This window comes from Callorhinus ursinus, unplaced genomic scaffold, assembly GCF_003265705.2.
Source record: "Callorhinus ursinus isolate GAN/ISIS: 27379988/994484 unplaced genomic scaffold, GSC_fseal_2.0 scaffold1, whole genome shotgun sequence".
Taxonomy (NCBI): domain Eukaryota; kingdom Metazoa; phylum Chordata; class Mammalia; order Carnivora; family Otariidae; genus Callorhinus; species Callorhinus ursinus.
The window spans coordinates 39,031,856-39,050,614 of NW_027397063.1; the positions used below are offsets into that span (position 1 = coordinate 39,031,856).

General features: G+C 38.6%; 1 protein-coding gene across 1 annotated transcript in view; it reads left to right on the plus strand.

Moving 5' to 3' along the window:
- Positions 1-7,222, plus strand: part of LOC112825264 (cell cycle control protein 50C-like) — a 55,242-nt gene extending 48,020 nt beyond the window's left edge. Inside the window, exons 9-10 of the transcript XR_012378113.1 lie at positions 5,611-5,699; positions 7,107-7,222. The gene's annotated coding sequence lies outside the window, so the exon portion shown is untranslated. The remainder of the gene's footprint in view (positions 1-5,610; positions 5,700-7,106) is intronic.
- The last annotated feature ends 11,537 nt before the right edge of the window (positions 7,223-18,759 follow it).

Consider the following 18,759-nt stretch of genomic DNA (forward strand, 5'->3'; position numbering starts at 1 on the left):
ATCCCAACTCTAGGTATACACCCAACAAAAATGAATATCTTTGTTTTCAAATTCATAAAGCCAGAAGTGAAAACTACCCAAATGTCCATCAACAGAAAATGTATAAATAAAGAGCAATATTTTCATAAAACTGAGTATCATACAGCAAGGAAAAGGAAGGATCCATAACTGCAAATGTTGAGTGAAACAAGTCAGACATAAAAGAGTACATAGTGTATGAGTCCTTTTATATAAAGTTCAAGCGCAGGCAAAATCTGTAGTATTAGAGGTCAGGATAGTGAATACTCTTTTGGCAAAGGAACAATGACTTGAAGGGATGTGAAGGATGTTTCTAAGGTATGGTGACATCTGCCTCTTTTGTATGTTTATTACATGAGCATGTTCAGTTCGTAAAGATTCATCAAGCTGTATACTTCTACTACATGCACTTTTCTCTATAGTAGACGCCAATAAGATTTTGTTTTTAATCTCAGTTGATACCCAGATCTTAGGAAATTGTCAAGCTATTTTTATGTCTCTATAAGTGAAAAAAAAATGAGGTAAAGAGAAAATAAATGACATTTTCAAAGTACTTAAGTTACTTTTCACTTTGTTGGCCAGAGCTAAAACAGTGCTTTATTGCATTGAAGGTGAAGAAATGTTGTGCCTTGTGTTAATTGTGCTTTTTCCCCCTCTTTGTAGGAAGTAGTGCTTTACAATATAGTAAGTTACTAATTATACCAACATCTCGCACATCCCAATATGTAGGTAGAAAGAATGGATATAGGTATATATCACTTCTCTTAGTAGATACGAATATGTAGAACTTTATTACTCTAAAGTTACCAAAAGAGATGACCATTTAAAATTATTCACTGGTAAATTTTTATTCTAAACAAAATTAAATAAACCAAACCAAATAACCAATCACATCCTAGGGTAAAATCTGTATATATTTTTTATAAAAACACAAAATTGTATACCTAAATTTCTCATCTTCCAGGTAAGGAAATCTGAGTAGAAGAGAGCTGAAATATCCTTTTTTTTTTTTTTTCTGGTAAGGTTTTATTTATTTATTTGACAGAGAGAGAGTGAGAGAGAGCAGCAGAGGGAGAGGGAGAAGCAAACTCTGAGCTGAGCAGGGAGCCCAATGGAGGGCTCAATCTCAAGACCCTGAGATCATGACTTAAGCCAAAGGCAGACGCTTAACCAACTGAGCCACTCACACACCCCAAGAGCTGAAATATCTTATATGGAATTAACCACCAGAGCTAATACTAATACAAAGCAAAAAAAATGATGGTTTCCTCCACAACTAGTCTTAGTATAAATCAACTTGAACAAATTTTATGATCATACAATCATTAAAAGGAGTTAGAAAAAAAAAGAGTGGTAAGGAAATGGCCAGGAAAACCAAGAATCTAGCACTGAATGACCACACTAGCAATGTAAAGTTAAAGTAAAATATTAACTTAACAATGGAATTATAATTTATGAGCAAACTCCCAAAAAATGAGATTACTCTTACCCTTTGTTAGTTTTAATTTTTAAAGTTATGACAGAGTCTATGCATTTTGTTCTCTCAATTGTAGGGTCAACTAATCTTTGACAAAGCAGGAAAGAATATCCAATGGAAAAAAGACAGTCTCTTCCATAAATGGTGTTGGGAAAATTGGACAGCCACATGCAGAAGAATGAAACGATCATTTTCTTACACCATACACAAAAATAGAATCAAAATGGATGAAAGAATCAAATGTGAGACAGGAATCCATCAAAATCCTAGAGGAGAACACAGGCAGCAACCTCTTCGACCTCGGCTGCAGCAACTTATTTGCTAGACATGTCTCCAAAGCCAAGGGAAACAAAAGCAAAAATAAACTATTGGGACCTCATCAAGACAAAAAGCGTCTGCACAGCAAAGGAAACAGTCAACAAAACTAAAAGACAACCTACAGAATAGGAAAAGGTATTTGCAAATGACATATCTGATAAAGGGTTAGTATCCCAATCTATAAAGAACTTATCAAACTCAACACCCAAAGAACAAATAATCCAATTAAGAAATGAACAGAAGACACCAACAGACATTTCTCCAAAGAAGACATACAAATGGCCAACAGACACATGAAAAAATGATCCACATCACTTTGGGAAACACAAATCAAAACCACAATGAGATACCACCTCACACCAGTCAGAATGGCTAAAATTAACAAGACAGGAAACAACTAATTTTGGTGAGGATGCGGAGAAATGGGAACCCTTTTACACTGTTGGTGGGAATGCAAGCTGGTACAGCCACTTTGAAAACAGTATGGAGGTTCCTCAAGATGTTAAAAATAGAGCTACTCTATGACCCAGCAATTGCACTAAGTATTTACCCCAAAGATAAAAATGCAATTATCCAAAGGATCCAAATTATAAACTAATGTTCATAGCAGCAATGTCCACAATAGCCAAACTATGGAAAGAACTACGGAAAGAGCCAAGATGTCCATCAACAGATGAATAGATAAAGAAAATGTGGTGTACACACACACACACACACACACACACACACACACACACACAATGGAATATTACTCAGCCATCAGAAAGGATGGATACTGACATTTACATCAACGTGGATGGAACTGGAGGGTATTATGCTGAGTGAAATAAGTCAATCAGAGAAAGAAAATTATCATATGGTTTTATTCATGTGTGGAATATAAGAAACAGTGCAGAGGATCGTAGGGGAAGGGAGGGAAAACTGAATGAGAAGAAATCAGAGGAGACAAACCATGAGAGACTTAACTATAGGAAAGAAACAGGGTTGCTGGAAGGGAGGTGGGTGGGGGGATGGGGTAATTGGGTGATAGGCATTAAGGAAGGCACGTGATTTGATGAGCACTGGGTGTTATATGCAACTGATGAATTATTGAACTTTACATCTGAAACTAATGATGTACTGTCTGTATGTTGGCCAATTGAATTTAAATTTTAAAAATTAATTAATTTAATTAAATAACGAGGAATAATATAACACTGCATGTTAACAACTGGAATGAAAATACTTAAAAAGTATCAATATATAAGTATATTTATTTATAAAAAAGTAAAAAAATAAAATGCCTTTTTTCTTACTGAGAAGCCAATAAATAATTACAATCACGTCAAGTTATTTTTGAAAAGTTTTAAACAACTAAAATCAGAACTTTTAGCACAATAACTACTTTCATATTATCTTCCAGGTGACTAAATATTTTCAAGTAATAGAAGTATATACTCTGAGAAACAAACCGAGGATTCTGGAGGGGAGGGGGGTGGGGGGATGGGTTAGCCTGGTGATGGGTATTAAAGAGGGCTCATATTGAATGGAGCACTGGGTGTTATATGCAAACAATGAATCATGGAACACTACATCAAAAATGAATAAATAAATAAATAAATAGAAAAAATGCATCTTCATAGAAAAGAAGGGGCACCTGGGTGGGTCAGTTGTTAAGCTTCTGTCTTCGGCTCAGGTCATGATCCCAGGGTCCTGGGATGGAACCCTGCATCGGGCTCGGGAGAAGCCTGCTTCTCCCTCTCCCACTCCCCCTGCTTGTGTTCCCTCTCTCTCTGTGTCTTTCTCTGTCAAATAAATACATAAAAATCTTTAAAAAAAAATTTTTTTTTAATTAGAAAAGAAGAAAGGTATTTGGAGGGCAGTCATGGAAGAAGGATTACACAGTTTATCATTGCTTCAGATAAATCTAAATCTAAAACCAACTCTTGGAAATTGTATAATTTGAACTCACACACACAAAACTATTTCCTATGTGTTACAATTTTCTAAATTATATTAAATTGCATTGTAAAGAAATAAATTCCTTGCCACTGAGAGTTTTTAAGCAATTGTTGATAATGTAAATCAGTAATTGTCTATACTAGAGTCTCTCAATGCATTATATAGAAAATTAGTGTTTTGTAATGTTAATGAGTGATACTTTTTTTTTTTTAAAGATTTTATTTGTTTACTTGGCAGAGAGAGATACAGCGAGAGAGGGAACACAAGCAGGGGGAGTGGGAGAGGGAGAAGCAGGCTTCCCACCAAGCAGGAGCCCGATGCGGGGCTCGATCCCAGGACCCTGGGATGATAACCTAAACGGAAGGCAGACGCTTAACGACTGAGCCACCCAGGCGCCCCAGTGAGTGATACTTTTGAAAGAAAAAGTTCTGTTGTCAAAGAAGTTTGAATTAAATAAAGTTAAACAGGTTTATTTCCTTAAAAAAAAAGTATATAAAGGAAAAGTGTACCTCTCCACTCCTATTCAGGAGCAAGCACTGTGAAGCACATCCACCTTCTTCCTTATATACTTATATATACACACCTACTCTTTTTTCTTTTGTCGCTACCACTTAACGTTTTGTTGTAAACATTTTCTGATGTTTCTGCCTTTGCTATTTTATTTTATTTTTTATGTATTTTTAAGAGGAGGGGAGGGGGAAAGGGAGAGGGAGAATCTCAAGCAGGCTCCATGTCTAGCATGGAGCCTTATGGGGGTTCAATCTCACAATCCTGAGATCATGACCTGAGCCAAAAGCAGGGGTGGGATGCTTAACTGACTGAGCCACCCAGGCACCCCCATAATTGCTCTTTTAAAGACTACATAGCATTCCTTTCTGTAGTAGTAATCAGGGCTCTTAATTATATCAGAAACCCAGCTTAAGCTAGCTTAAAAAAATAAAGACTTAATGGCTTGAGTAACTGGTGTGGGCATGGGTAGAAGAGATGTTAGGTGTGACTGGAGCCAGGGCTCAATGTTTTCAGGAATATGACAGTTCGCTCATTTCTTGCCTCTGCTTGTGTATTGGCCTTAGTTGGTCTTAGCTGGGCTTTCTCCATGTGGCTGACAATGCCAGGATTTTATTTGTCTGGTCTTGGATCATAGAGGCAAGAAGAGACCTGCCTAATTCTAAAGGAAAAGTCATAAGAAAGAACTTTTACTGGCTCATCCCTAAACCAATCACCGTGGGCTGTGGAGATGGGTAATCTGATTGGTTGCCTTGGATCATGTGCCTACCATTAGGTTTAATAAAGGAAGTGATTAGGGGATAAAGGAGGGATAAAGGAAGTGATTAGGGGAGAAACCTACCGGGCAGCCATAAATAATACCTTTCACAGATACTAAATCCTTGGCTTTGAGGTTGGCTTTCAGTATTTTGGTTGGGATTGATAACTTTGAGAACATCTTCAAGGATGTTACTTCTATAGGATATTTTCTTTATGAAAAATTATTTGAAATGTAATTCCTGGATCAAAGAGTATCCAACAGACATTCCTATGGTTCTTGCTATATGTTGCCTTATTGTGCTGCAAAAGAATTATACCAAAAAAATAGCTTCTAAAAAATGAGGTCCTATTAAAAATTTAAAGTCCATTTATTAGTTCAGCAAATACTGGTTTAGCTGTGTCAGGCCGTATAGCCATTTTCAGTTACCAAAATTATTCCTTTTCATTCAAAAACTTTATTCAAATTAACTTTACAGACATAATATAAATTGTAATCTGAGGCCTCATCACCCACCAGCTGGTTACCTCATTTTCCTGAGTTTTGCTTTGCTCATTTCTGAATGAGAATATCTGCTAAACTCTCTCCTCAGGGCCACTGAGGTGATCAAAGATGAAGGATGAGGGGACCGGGAAACAAGGTGCTCAAGAAGTGATGAGAAGGTTTTGAGGAGGCAATGAGGTGAATGTGATAGGAAATTTAAAAACTGAAAAAAATAAGTTTGTTAAACTGTAAAGCATATGAACGTAAGATATTATGATTGAGAGAGGTGCTGCAATAGCAGCTCTTTTTTTTCATATAAATATGGCATAAAATTATAACTGTGGAATATAAAACTGGGTTTTGAAATTCTGTCACCACTTTTGCAAAAAAATAAATAAATAAGGAAAACACATTTCTGAAAATCCCTCTTCCTTTAACTAGAAGTTCTTGTTACATTATGACCATTTTATTAAACATGTAGATGAAATGATAAGTTAATAAAAACAAGTGAATGAATTCACATAGGTTGCTAACTTCCCTCCAGATATGAGTTACATTAGTGAGCAAGAATTTATCATGTAAGGCATGAAAAACAAGACATGTGAATTGTATTCAGGCTTTAGCATTGGCTAAGCTTTTTCAGAGTCACAGCTGTAGGATTTTTTCCCTTATGACTGAAAGCAGCTTTAGAGATCATTTAGTTCAACTCCCTCATTTTATAGATTATTTTGATTTCATTGCTTTAGCAGAAACTTTCAGTGTATGATTCTATTTGGTTAATACTTACCCATCTATTTCTTTTTCTTTTCTTTTTTTTTAACCCACCTATTTCTAAAAGACATGTTGTGGCTATTTTTGAAAGGTACTTAAATAGAGAAACCATTAGAATTATTACAGAGCAGTCCAAATTGTTTAGGAAAACATTTTCCTTGTGGAATCACAAGATTTGAAAATAGTTGGCATTTACACTGAAAGGTTCATAAAACACCTTATGAATGAAGGTCTTGATAAGGAAAATCTGTGTCTTAAGATAGCCGACCAAGCCAGTGGGAGAGTCTCAGTCCTTGCCCCGGGGCTCTTCCGGGTTCTTCTCCCTGCCCCAATTCGCCCACGCACCAAAAGTGCCAAGTATGCGGAAGTAGAAGTGTATAAATTGCCCCCTTTGTGCTCAGGGCTCAGACCTTTGGAGACCACTCTCCTCTGAGCCCACTGGCTTTAAATAAACCTCCTATCCTCCAAAATCTCCGAGTACCACTTGGTTCTTCCATTGGGTGATCCAGTCCAGGTTCCGTAACAGTCTCATTAATCTCTAAAATGCATTCACAGTTGTTTGGTTCCTTTTAAGTAGTGGTGGGAATGGGAATCTAGAATCTCAACTCTATTGCTCAATTTCAATATACGGTTTAAAGATTTGCATACCATTGGGAACTACAAGCTGTCCAGAAGCTTCTTTCTGGGGCTTGCCACATAGTGAACACTACCGTGAAACAGTATTGGTTGACTAAAAGCCAAATTCTAGCAGAAAGGAAAATTAACTAAGAGCTTAATTGTAATTTTCTGCTAAATGTCTTAACTCATGCTTTATAATTTTGTCTCTACTTTTAGCATATGCAAATTTTGGCTAATATCTTTCTCATGGTAAGAAATGGAAGGCTTATGGAATTCAACTAACACCCAAATAATGCCCAAACACAGTACCATTTACTGAACCACAGATGGCCTCATATTAAGGTAAGAAGACAATTATAAGTAAATGTTTGAAGAGGAAACAGAAAATTCATGAACTAACCAATTATCCCTCCTACAATATTAGGTACATTCTTTAGAAGTAAATAAAGCAAGTGACAACTATAATTACTGTTCATGGTTTTGATTGGAGTATGGTGTGGAGGATCATTTTCTAATTCAAATTTTATTCTTAAAATTGTTGTGAGGCCTTGGGCAGCTGACAACACCTAATACAGAGCCACATGGCATAGCCACAAAGGGAAAAGGCTTAGAGTTGAACAGACTTGGGTTTGAGCCTTGACATTGACCTTTCATTTGTTGGTTCTGTCACCTATCATATCCCTTCTCTAACTTAAACTTAGCATCATCTGTGTATCAGGTATTGCTTGGGAAGTGCAACTACAAAGCTACAGAAATGAATCAGACATGTTATTTGCCCTCAAGGACTTATATTTAGTAACAAGAGATAGGCAACAAATAAATCTATAAAAGAAGACTATTAAATCTATAAAGTGGGAATGCTGTAAGGATTAAATGTAAGGCATGCATAAAATATTTGATCCTGGCCCTAGCATGCAATAGGCATATAAAAATTTTAGTTTTTCTTCATTCAATTACTTACTCATTCAACACTTTTTTTAGTGCCAAGTAAGTTTATGGCACTGTTCTGGGTATTGAACAAGAGTCAGGGTAGTATCTTATAAAACTTGGAGGGAGAAGAGTGGAAGTCAGTGTTTCAAATACATAGCTCTCTCTGGGACAAGGAAGTATTGGATAAATGTCAATTATCTCCTGAAAGTTAGAGAAGTTCAAAGAGAGACAGTAAGAATTAGATAAAAGCTTTAGTGAATGCCTTGATTAAATTGGCTGTCACCGAAGTGTAGTTTACCATTCAGTAGATTTACATGCATTTCTCCAATAAGACTGACCGCTCAGGTTTTGGAAGAGAGCAGACTATGGGGTGACTCAAAATTAGAAATCAGTCTGACAAGCATGAGAGACCATCAGAGCAGCAAGAAGAGCAAGAGAACGCAACACTGAAATGCCAGATCTTGAGTCCAAGCTGATGAATTTTGCTACAGAGGCAAGAGAGATCAGAAAGAGGTGACTGCCAGGACAGGAAGGGATAGAGGAATAGGGGTAAGGGGGGTGGGAGGAGCATGTTCAGTGCTCAGAGAGAGAGTGGACAGTATCAAAGGACAGAAGTCTGTGGTCAGAGAAAGGGAACTAGTAATCTCAAGGTGTAACTTGTTCCCTGTCTCAAGTGGCGGTCCCAGGTAGACTCATATTAGGGGCCGGTTGTGGCAGACCTAAGATCCACCACTCAGGTCTTCCTTTTCATGAAAGAACCTGGTACTGAGCTTCAAGAGGTGTGGTTAGCTAACACCTTCAAGATCTGCTCTGCATTGGACCTGAGTTCACACTCTTCACTGGGTGGCCGCCAAACAATGACTGAGCAAGGCAGTGGTATGAGGAACTGGCCATTCCCATCCAACAGGCACTTCTTGAACTGGCCACCGTTGCTCTGCTGCTCCCTGTTGGGCTAGCAGAGGAAGCACGGCAGTCTGACCTGCTCAGTTCTGCTTACTCCCCTTTCCTTTTACAGGTGTCACTCCCCCCAGAAAACCTTTTGTACTCCTAACTCCATCTTACCGTCTGTTGCCAAAAGAACGCATCTATAAACTTTGAAGTCTTGTTGCAGATATTCTTATTTTGTTCTTATAATAACCGAGGTGGTAGAGTTATAAGAGCACCCACGCTCTGCTTTACAAATGGAAAAACTGAAACCCAGGACCCTTAAATAACCTGACTGTGTTTACACTGCTAGGGTGTGCCAAAGTTATCCCCAAATTTCCTCCAAATCTTTTCCAAGCCCGGTGCTCTTTACCTGGGAGATATTAAGAATAATGAGTGGCAATAAAAAATGCTAAAGGAAGCCACAACTGAGTCTTGGTCAAATTTTGTAGTATTGGCATGAGGTTGAGATGTAAAACATCATTGTAGAGAAAAACAAACCCACACTTATAGTAGTACATTTTGATTAAAGAAGAGAATTATAAATTATAAAAAAATTTTATTTCTATCCCACTCTCATTTTAAGGGGTTCCTTTGTGTATATTTATGAGGATCTTATTAAGAGTCTTTCAGGTGTTCCTTTGCCATTAGTGGATCAGACCAGAGTCCAGTAATTTCCATATCCAAAGGAAGTAGTGCAATGCCCTTTTGAAATCACACTAGCTATTTCACCATAAACAAAGTAATTTGCAAATAACTGTTCCTTTGTTGAAATCTGATCATTTATTTTTCTTCTTTCTTTTGAATTTTGAAATAATAAAACACAAAACAAATTCGTGATCATTAAAATGAAATTTGAGAGGGATGCCTGGGTGGCTCAGTCAGTTAAGCGTCTGCCTTCGGCTCAGGTCATGATCCCAGGGTCCTGGGATCGAGCCCCGCTTCGGGCTCCCTGCTCGGCGGGAAGCCTGCTTCTCCCTCTCCCTCTGCCTCTCCCCCTGCTTGTGTTTCCTCTCTCGCTGTCTCTCTCTGTGTCAAATAAATAAATAAAATCTTTTAAAAAAATGAAATTTGAGAAAATAGAAAAGTATACAGATGACAATAAAAGTCACCCATAAGGCCACTGCTGTATTTCGGCTTTAGACCTTTTTTGTCTTCTACCAGTGTGTATGCAGTACATTCATTCCCTTACCCTAACCGTAACACCACATGACACCCTGGAAGTGGTGACTATACTTCAACCCAGGAAGTTCATACAATTCCAAGATCCCTTACACTGACAGGTGATGAAGCCACTGAAATCCACCTCTTATTCCCAAATGAATTAACAATATGTAACTTCTTAAATTTCAGATCTCAGTGTTAGACCCCAAACTCAGTTCCTCCATGTTTATTTATTATTTATTTACTTATTTATTTATTTGCTAAATCCTTGGATACTAGCCCTGTGGTCCTTGATTGAAGTAAAGCATCTCTAAGGTGACTTGGATGGCCTTTGCCAATGAAGAAAGTACCACCTTTTGGATAACTTGCCCCACCTTTGAGGGCAGGTTCTGAAGCCAAGTTAATAAACCAGACTGGATTCCTGAAGTGGACCTGGACTGGAATGCACCTCCTGGAAACACTAGGGCAAACCAGCCGTGGGGGGCAAGCAAGGTTTTGAACAAGAACCACGTCTAGGTGGCCCTGTCCAGTGGTGACTCATCGCAGGTAAGAGTCCCATTTGCTTGAAGTTCAGTGTTGGGATAGAGGATCTCTGTCCTAGAAGTGACTTGTGCAGTGGCACGTGACTGGGAGAACGGAGTACTTGCTAAGGTGATACCACTTGCTTTTATGTCACACCAGCACGTGTGTCTGGACAATGTTACAAACGTAGCTAAGCCACAGAAATGGTTTTCCGTATGACATTTTTAAATTTAAGATGATTAAAAAAGGAATATGAAATCAGAAGTACGTAATTAGTGAAATCAGCTGGTAAAATGCAACAGGCATCCACAGAATCAAAAGCTCTTTTCGATGAAAGGAGGCCCAAGTAATCTTCCTAAAACTGCATCATTTCCCAAGTTGCACCTAGCTTGTCCCTGGGTCTTTTAAGGGACAGGAGCCTGGCAGCCAACGTGCACCCTCCGGTCGCCATTGAAGTTACGTGAGTGCCACCTAGTGTCACTCGTTAAAGCTGAAAGGGGCTTAGACCTTCAGTTTACCTGATCTGTGGAAACCGAAACCCTGAACACAGAGGTGATTTCAGCAGGCTACATCTATCTGATTAGTGGCTGAGCCAGACTGGGGAATTGGTTGTCCTGCTTTACAGTTTCAACTGGTGGTAACCTCTGGAGTTTGGGAGTTAGAAGTCCTGGTAGCTGGACTGTGCCAAAGAATAAAACATAAACTTCCTGGGCCTCAGGTGCCCCGTGCGTTAAACTCCTAAAACATTATTTCCTTGTTCTTAAAGTCTTGAGACACATGAGTGGCAGAGAGCAGAATCTGAGAGTTAGCATAGGTCTCCACAGGCATTTAATCAGCTCTGCTCCTCCATGACCAATGACTTTAGTCCAGATGTACAAGTAATCAAATTATTTCCTACAAGCAAGTACTCTGGTCTAAAGTCATCAGCCTTAATCCAGGGAAGATGCCTCTGCTATTGCCTTTTAGGCTTTCCCCTTCAGCCTCCAACTTTTCACATGAAGCAGGTCTGACACCATCTGAGAGACCAGTGCCATTGGAACCATTCAGGCTTTGATTTCCAGAAGTCAGGTGTTTTCCAGTTCTCCAAGTAGAGCTGTTTCAAGATTGATCTAGGCCAGTGGTTCTTATTGCTGCCTGCACATTAGCATCACCCAAGGAAATTTTAGGATACCACTGTGCTTGGGTATGACCAGACCAGCAGAGTCAGAATCCCTGGGGGTTCCCACATTGTTTTGTGCGGTTTTTGTTAAGCTACCCAGGTTATTCCAATGTTCAGAAGATTGAAAATCACAGTGATGGGCTGAGCTTGCACTAAATAAGAGAATAGAAGAGCTAAAAGTAGGAAAGGTGGGAGTTAGATAAGCTCATTCCACCCAGGGTCTCAAAGAGCATTGGGTATATACTAAAGGCTCAATAAATGCCTGCAGAAAAGAACTTGCTCAAAGGAAATGGTATAATAATACTGAAGGCATTCACAGTCTACTCATTTCAGGATTCTCTTACCTCCCTGCATAGGAAACATCTGTGAAGAACCACAGGTAAACTTAAAAGTAGGAGAAGCAGGTAGGCAAGCCAATATAGAGCAGGAAGAAATGTTTCAAAACATGAATATGAGTAAAATACACCTCACCCTCTGTTTTCCTTCACCTGTCCCATTTTCAATTTCTTAATTCTCCCATTCAAATCACATAGAATGTATCTAAAGACACATAGAATTAAAGGGGCCTGCCATATTCCAAAACACTGTCCTATTACTTCTCTGAGCAGTGACATTTGAACTGAGATGTGAAGTAAGAGTATGTTGTGTGTGTATGTTGGGATCTGTGTGTGTGCAGGGGTGAGGGGATTTTTCAAGGCAGAAACAGCATGAGCAAAGGCCATGTGTTGAAGCCTTATTAAAGGAACACAGAGGAAGCCAGTGTGAGGGGGAGGGGAATGTGTTATGAGAGGGGACATGAATGTTCAGGAGATGCCAAAGCAGGCAGGGCCTTGCCCATTAGTTTTTATATACCTATATACCACGTACCACTTTCTCTCATGCATTAAGACCATTGCATGTTTTCCAGCTTGCTTTGATCTACTTTTCTTTTCTTTTTTTTTTTTTTAAGACTTATTTATTTATTTGAGAGAGAGAGAGCAAGAATGAGGGAGAAGGGTAGAGGGAGAGAGAGAAACCCAAGCAGCCTCCACACTGACCACAGAGCCCAGTGCGGGCTTGATCTCACGACCCTGAGATCACCACCTGAGTTGAAACCAAGAGTCTCCTGCTTAACCCACTGCACCATCCAGGCACCCCTGCTTTGATCTACTTTTATGATCTCACCTTCTGTATCAATGACTGATATTCCTTAAGAACTGCTGACCTCCTTAAGAAAATCTGTAAGTGGTTTTTCTAAAATTCCAAACCTTTATTCTTATTAAACATAATACACACTCAGTGGAAAAAATTCTAACAATTTATAGATGTATAAAGTGAAAGTTCCCTCAAGTCCTACCCACCAAAAACTATCATGGTTAATAATTCTAAATATTCATTTAGGGCAACCCTCTCAGGTCCCCTCCCTCCTTGGGAGCTTTGTGCTATCACTTTACTATCGCTCAATAAACTTTGCTTTGGGGTGCCTGGATGGCTAGTGAAAGGTCTGCCTTTGGTGCCTTTGGCTCAAGTCATAATCTCAGGGTCCTGGGATTGAGCCCCGCATTGGGTTCCCTACTCAGCGGGGAGACTGCTTCTCCCTCTCCCTTTGCAGCTCCCCTTGCTTGTGCTTTCTTGCTCTCTCTCTGTCCAGTAAATAAATAAATATTTAAAAATTTAAAAAATAATTCTGCATATTCATTTAGACTTTTCCATGTGCACTTACAAATGGTTAACTACATTTTTTTGGAAAAAGTGAAAGAAATACCAGACACACCATTCTGCAACTTGCTTTCCCCTCCCAACTTTTTTATTTAAAAATAAATAAATGATGGGTGCCTGGGTGGCTCAGTTGGTTAAGCATCTGCCTTCGGCTCAGGTCATGATCCCAGAGTTCCAGGATCGAGCCCCACATGGGGGTCCCTGCTCAGTGGGGGGGGTTCTTCTCCCTCTGCCCCCACCCCACTCTCGTGCTGTCTCTCACTCTCAAATAAATAAAATCTTTTAAAAATAAAAATAAAAATAAAAAATAAATGAAATGTTTAACACAACTCCCAAGGAGTAGAAGTGACTTGCTGTTTGACCCAGCTTTTTAAGGCTATGTAGAACCAGAACATACATCAATGGAATATTGTTAGTGGTTGGGAAGAAATGTTTAAGAGTTTTATTTTTTATTAAAAAATTTTCAGCATTATTGAGGTATAATTCACAAAATTCAGAAGTTATTTAAAGTATACATGGTGATAATTTGATATACATATGCATTGTAAAAGGATTCTTCACATCTAGTTGGCATATCCTACAATTTATTTTTATGATAGACATCTTTCTTTGTCAGTATACATAGCTTTACCTCATTTTATTTTAGGAGTGGTATGTTATTTTGTCAAATAGATGTACCATTCAATGATGGACAATTTGGTTGACTCCAGTTTTTTGCCATTACAAGCCAAAGAATACATCAGTGAGCATCCTTGTATATGCTTTTGTTCAATTATGCAAATATCTTTATAAGATAAATTCTACAAGGAATGTTTCCAAGGGTATGCATATTTTGGATATGAGTATTTCCAGATTCCCATCCAAAATGTTGTACCAATTCACCTCTCATGGTGGCATGAGAGTACCCGTTGCCATTCTCTGTCTCCTGATTTGCTATCTCTCATCTTACAGAAAGAACAAGAATCAGAATTTTACCCAATTCAATCCAATTTTCTGGGCCATGGCCTTGTTTATAACTGCCTAGTATACCCCATTTCCATCCAACCTCTATCTCGAACAGATCTCCTCTTCCTGAGAGCTAGGTTCCTGCTGTGACTATCATCTATCATCTGGACCATCCCCCTCCCTTGTCTTTCATAATTTCTCTCTTCCCACAATCTTTCTCATTTGCATTACTTTTCTTCCAGCTCTGTGGCTAATATCCCCATTTAGGGTCTTACTGCCTCTTGCCCGACCTATCTTCAATCCTGTCCACCTTCAATCCAACCTGAACTCATGTTTGCATTCATCTTTGTGAAGCTCTCTCCCCAGAGTCCTCTCTGAGGTTCTCTCTACTTGAGAACCTTCATGGCTCTCCATTCCCTACCAAATTCTGGCTGAGTTGTCTGTAGCATCATTGGCCTGCTCTTCCAACCACCAACATGCCTGGTGCTTTTTTGCATTTGATCAGGTCACTCCGTCCCTGAAGGTGTTTCCCCTATCTTGGCCTACCTGAACACTATCTATCCAGGTGAACCACAAAGATATCTGGGGAAAGAGCTTTCCAGATGAAGGGAATGTTAGGGTTGCAGATTATGTAGAGCCTCATTGGACACAGTAAAGACTATAACTAGGCAAAATTTAAGCATCATCCTTATGCAGGAGTATAGGCTTTGTCTCGGCTGACAAATTATAAAATACAAGTCAATAATTGTACAAGTCAATAATTTTTAAAATAATAATATATTTATAGCAGGAAGACACTCTTTGCTTCAGGCTAAAAATGATGGCATAAGATTTTGCCTTACTCTGGAAGAATTTCGTTAAGCTGAATCAGAAACATCCAACTGAGCAATCACACCTAATTGTGATATATAATAAGGACCCCAAAGTAATGTCTTCCTTCTTCATCTTTTGTGTGTTTTCATTAACTTATTTTCTTATTTAATACTAACACGACAATCATTTCTACTTCTAAAGTGCTTCTTAAATCATGAAGGTAGAAAACCACTTGCCTATTTAACTTAAATTCAGACTTCATATTCATTCATTGCTAATTCATAGGGTTGTTGGGAGGATTAAAGGAATTAAGAGAAGTGCTTAGAACAATACTTGGCGCACCATAAATGCTCTATACGTGTTTGCAGTAATAATGTTATATGTATATATTCTCTCCATTCATTTATTTATTCATACAGCAAATTACAGCTATGTATCCAGACTATGCCAGGCACTGGAAATGTAAACATATTAAACTGCTCCCAAGGATCTCATCTCTATTGGAAAAAACAAATATATAAACGCATAATTAAAGTGTGATAAATGCAGTGATTGAGGTGTATTTAAGGCGAAGTGGTAGCAAAAGGCAGAAATTAATAATTCTGCTTGAGAGAAAGAGTTACAGAGAAAGTGTTGCTCAAATGTTAAGGCTAGGCATAACCAGCTGAGAGAAGTTAGTAGAAAGTAACAAGAGGAAATAAGCTTTTAACAAAGACATAAAGTCACGGAGCAGCAGGGTATATCTGAGGCCTTGTAGAGTGACTGATGTATATATTATAAGGAAGAAAGTGAAGTACTTATGATTATGAGAGGATTGTATCATTGGTAAAGAATTTGAACATTTTTTATAGAGGATGGTGAGCAACTAAAGAAGTTAGGTAGATTCCCATTTTAGAAAATATGCAGCAAGAGGCACAAATTCAAATAGCTGTGAGGACCAAGCAATTACCAAATGTGTAAGTTGAAAAAAACAAAACAAAAACAAGTGTGTAAATTAGGGTATGGTCTAAAGTGATGGGGGAACTGAAAAGTGTATAAAGACATTCAAGTGATTAAAAATAACAATGGGGCACTTGGCTGGCTCAGTTGGTAGAGCATGTGACCCTTGATCTCAGGGTTGTGAGTTGAGCCCCACGTTGGGTGTGGCAATTACTTAAAAATAAAATCTTAAAAAAATTAAAATTAAAAATAACAACAAAATAAAAGCTGCTAAGTCAATCCAGTCTGAGTGCTGCCAGTTTGAACTCCTGGTGTAGAGGCTGTTGTCCGTTTGGGGAAAAGTGGAAGAAGGTAGAGACTAATTAAGGAATCCCTTAACATAAAACATAACACAGAACAAAAGCAAGAGAAAAGCTGCAGGGGTGAAGGAGGACCCAACCTGAACAATGTTTAGGGAAGAAAAAAAATCCATAGACTTGATGACCTACGGAAAGGAAGAAGGAAAGAAGCTAGAATGATTCCCAGGTTTCTGGCTTAGATGACTGGAAATATGATAAAACCATTCACCTCTACAGAAATGGTAAGGACTGGGAAGCAGGTAGACATGATGAGTTGGTTTTAGAAATGTTGAGTTTGTAGTGTTTGTGGGTCATCCAAGTGTAAGCTCCCAGTAGATGGCTAGATTTACAGATGGAAAGTACAAAAGAAAGGCTAGGGCTAAAAAATACAGATACAGGAGTTATCAGGTTATAGGTAGGAATTAACAAGAGAGATGTAGTTGATATTGTCCAGAATAAAAGTGTGAGAAAAATTATAGAGAAGAAATTTTTAATCTAAATTTTTAAAAATGCTTTTGTATCTCTGGTCATTTTCATATTCATTATATGCTAAGAATTCTTTTTATTTAACTTTGTATTCTTCTTAAGTGAATTTGGCATGTAGAAATAACAGTGTTAAAATGTACAACTTAGGGGGTGTGTGGGTGGCTCAGTCATTAAGCATCTGCCTTCGGCTCAGGTCATGATCCCAGGGTCCTGGGATCGAGCCCCGTGTTGGGCTCCCTGCTCCGTGAGAAGCCTGCTTCTCCCTCTCCTATTCCCCCTCCTTGTGTTCCCTCTCTCGCTGTCTCTCTGTCAAATAAATAAATAAAATCTTAAAAAAAAAAATGTACAACTTAGCATGGGTACTGGAGAAACCAGTCTGGAAATAACGTATTTATAGGAAATGTAACATACCACATCTACAACAAGACAGAAAAAAGAGAAATTAAGGAGTCGATCTCATTTACAATTGCACCCAAAACCATAAGATACCTAGGAATAAATCTAACCAGAGAGGCAAAGAATCTGTACTCAGAAAACTAGAGAATACTCATGAAAGAAATTGAGGAAGACACAAAGAAATGGAAAAATGTTCCATGCTCATGGATTGGAAGAACAAATATTGTGAATATGTCAATGCTACCTAGAGCAATCTACACATTTAATGCAATCCCTATCAAAATACCATCCACTTTTTTCAAAGAAATGGAACAAATAATCCTAAAATTTATATGGAACCAAAAAAGACCCCAGATAGCTAGAGGAATGTTCAAAAAGAAAAGCAAAGCTGGTGGCATCACAATTCCGGACTTCAAGCTCTATTACAAAACTGTCATCATCAAGACAGTATGGTACTGGCACAAAAACAGACACATAGATCAATGGAACAGAATAGAGAGCCCAGAAATGGACCCTCAATTCTATGGTCAACTAGTCTTCGACAAAGCAGGAAAGAATGTCCAATGGAAAGAAGACAGTCTCTTCAACAAATGGTGTTGGGAAAATTGGACAGCCACATGCAGATGAAGGAAACTGGACCATTTCCTTACACCACACACAAAAATAGACTCAAAATGGTTGAAAGACCTAAATGTGAGACAGGAGTCCATCAAAATCCTTGAGGAGAACACAGGCAGCAACCTCTCAGACCTCAGCTGCAACAACTTCTTAGAAACATCGCCAAAGGCAAGGGAAGCAAGGGCAAAAATGAACTATTGGGACTTGATCAAGATAAAAAGCTTTTGCACAGCAAAGGAAACAGTCAACAAAACCAAAAGACAACCGACAGAATGGGAGAAGATATTTGCAAATGACATATCAGATAAAGGGCTAGTATCCAAAATCTATAAAGAACTTATCAAACTCAACACCCAGCAAACAAATAATCCAATCAAGAAATGGGCAGAAGACATGAACAGACATTTTCCACAGAAGACATCCAAATGGCCAACAGACACATGAAAAAGTGTTTAACATCGCTCAGCATCAGGGAAATCCGAATCAAAACCTCAATGAGATACCACTTCACACCAGTCAGAATGGCTAAAATTAACAGGTCAGGAAATGACAGATGTTGGCAGGGATGCGGAGAAAGGGGAACCCTCCTACACTGTTGGTGGGAATGCAAGCTGGTGCAACCACTCTGGAAAACCGTATGGAGGTTCCTCGAAAAGTTGAAAATAGAGCTACCCTATGACCCAGCAATTGCACTACTGGGTATTTACCCCAAAGATACAAATGTAGTGATCCGAAGGGGAACCTGCAACCCAATGTTTATAGCAGCAATGTCTACAATAGCCAAACTATGGAAAGAGCCTAGATGTCCATCAGCAGATGAATGGATAAAGAAGATTCCATATACAATGGAATATATATATGTATATATGATGGTATATATATACAATGCAGCCATCAGAAAACGAAATCTTGCCATTTGCAACAATGTGGATGGAAC